This window comes from Notolepis coatsorum (genome assembly GCF_963971535.1).
Source record: "Notolepis coatsorum genome assembly, chromosome: 1".
Taxonomy (NCBI): domain Eukaryota; kingdom Metazoa; phylum Chordata; class Actinopteri; order Aulopiformes; family Paralepididae; genus Notolepis; species Notolepis coatsorum.
In genome coordinates this window covers 75,085,012-75,087,074 of record NC_140165.1, presented here as the reverse complement: position 1 = coordinate 75,087,074, position 2,063 = coordinate 75,085,012, and positions in this window count along the sequence as shown.

The window sequence follows — 2,063 nt, the reverse complement described above, 5'->3', positions numbered from 1 at the left end:
TTTTTTTTGCCATCAATCTACATGATCCCCAATGATAGCCAATAATGACATAATAAGTCAAAACACTTAATAGAGACATTCCAAAAATCTTTATATGAGAAAAGGTTTGAATTGTTTTTGCCCAAACCAATGGGTGTTGAGATGCTCATTAGAAGCCTCCGTTTGAGACAAACAACACTGACAGACTTAATGGACCCTGAGCCAAATAGAAACATTAATGGCTGAGAATGTCATAGATACCCAGGATGAACAGAACATAATCATAACCGAGAACCGAAAATATTTATTCCCATTGGGTGTAGGAGGTTGAGGGGGGTGGTTTGGAAGATGGTGTCAGATAGGGGGGGGGGGGGGGGGGGGGGGGCGTTATGGAACATGGATGTCAGATAGGGGGGGCGTTATGGAACATGGATGTCAGATAGGGGGGGGGGGGGGTTATGGAACATGGATGTCAGATAGGGGGGGGGCATTATGGAACATGGATGTCAGATAGGGGGGGGGGGTGTTATGGAACATGGATGTCAGATAGGGGGGTGTTATGAAACATGGATGTCAGATAGGGGGGGGGGCGTTATGAAACATGGATGTCGATAGGGGGGGGGGGGGGCGTTATGGAACATGGATGTCGGGGGGGGGGCGTTATGAAACATGGATGTCAGATAGGGGGGGGGGGGGGGGGGGCGTTATGGAACATGGATGTCAGATAGGGGGGGGGGGGGGGGCGTTATGGAACATGGATGTCAGATAGGGGGGGGGGGGGTGTTATGGAACATGGATGTCAGATAGGGGGGTGTTATGAAACATGGATGTCAGATAGGGGGGGGGTTATGGAACATGGATGTCAGATAGGGGGGGCGTTATGGAACATGGATGTCAGATAGGGGGGGGTTATGGAACATGGATGTCAGATAGGGGGGGTTATGGAACATGGATGTCAGATAGGGGGGTGTTATGGAACATGGATGTCAGATAGGGGGGGTTATATAACATGGATGTCAGATAGGGGGGGGGGGGGGCGTTATGGAACATGTATGTCAGATATGGGGGGGGGGGGGGTGTTATGGAACATGGATGTCAGATAGGGGGGGGGGGTGTTATGGAACATGGATGTCAGATAGGGGGTGGGGGGTGTTATAGAACATGGATGTCAGATAGGGAGGGGGGTGTTATGAAACATGGATGTCAGAAAGGGGGTGGGGGGTCTTATAGAACATGGATGTCAGATAGGGGGGGGGGGGGTGTTATGGAACATGGATGTCAGATAGGGGGGGGGGGGGGGGGCGTTATGGAACATGGATGTCAGATAGGGGGGGTGTTATGGAACATGTATGTCAGATAGGGGGGGTGTTATGGAACATGGATGTCAGATAGGGGGGGTGTTATGGAACATGGATGTCAGATAGGGGGGGGGGGGGCGTTATGGAACATGGATGTCAGATAGGGGGGGGGGGGGGGGCGTTATGGAACATGGATGTCAGATAGGGGGGTGTTATAGAACATGGATGTCAGATAGGGGGGGGGGGGGGGTTATGGAACATGGATGTCAGATATGGGGGGTGGGGGGTGTTATGGAACATGGATGTCAGATAGGGGGGGTGTTATGGAACATGGATGTCAGATAGGGGGGGTGTTATGGAACATGGATGTCAGATAGGGGGGGTGTTATGGAACATGGATGTCAGATAGGGGGGGTGTTATGGAACATGGATGTCAGATAGGGGGGGGGGGTGTTATGGAACATGGATGTCAGATAGGGGGGGTGTTATGAAACATGGATGTCAGATAGGGGGGGGTTATGGAACATGGATGTCAGATAGAGGGGGTGTTATAGAACATGGATGTCAGATAGGGGGGTGTTATATAACATGGATGTCAGATAGGGGGGGGGGGTTATGGAACATGGATGTCAGATAGGGGGGGGGGTTATGGAACATGGATATCAGATAGAGGGGGTGTTATAGAACATGGATGTCAGATAGGGGGGTGTTATAGAACATGGATGTCAGATAGGGGGGGGGGGGGGTGTTATAGAACATGGATGTCAGATAGGGGGGGGCGTTATG